This window comes from Penaeus monodon, chromosome 25 (genome assembly GCF_015228065.2).
Source record: "Penaeus monodon isolate SGIC_2016 chromosome 25, NSTDA_Pmon_1, whole genome shotgun sequence".
Taxonomy (NCBI): Eukaryota; Metazoa; Arthropoda; class Malacostraca; order Decapoda; family Penaeidae; genus Penaeus; species Penaeus monodon.
The window spans coordinates 38,907,381-38,907,785 of NC_051410.1; the positions used below are offsets into that span (position 1 = coordinate 38,907,381).

Below are 405 nucleotides of genomic sequence, written 5' to 3' on the forward strand. Positions count from 1 at the left end.
CGCTGAAAGCTAATAAGCATCTTTTGTGATTATTTCCAATAATTTCTTCTCAAAGTCATTATGTGATACATAAATATTGATTTCAACCAATGTTTTAGAAAGAAAAGAATCCCCAAGACACCATTCACTTAACACCTTTTTAAAAATCATTCTAGCGCTTTCTTAGTGTAGTTATGTGATATATAAACATTTATTTAAATCTAGTTTAAACAAAAATTCATATACGTGATAATGAGAGCGGTTGCTCGACTTATTTCTCTCATAAATAGCATTTCTTCTTTCAAAGCATAAATAGTGGTTGGAATAACAAACCTCTTTTTTATTTCATTTTCACACAAAATTCTGATCAGTTTGGAATGACTAAGAATAGCTTCAGCCGAAGAATCTTAAATGGTAAACACCAAC

The 405-nt window shown here is 29.6% G+C and overlaps 1 protein-coding gene across 3 annotated transcripts in view; it reads left to right on the top strand.

Annotated features, from left to right (window-relative positions):
• Positions 1 to 405, top strand: part of LOC119589235 (sodium- and chloride-dependent glycine transporter 1-like) — a 63,016-nt gene that overhangs the window by 59,594 nt on the left and 3,017 nt on the right. The gene's annotated exons all lie outside the window — the stretch shown is intronic.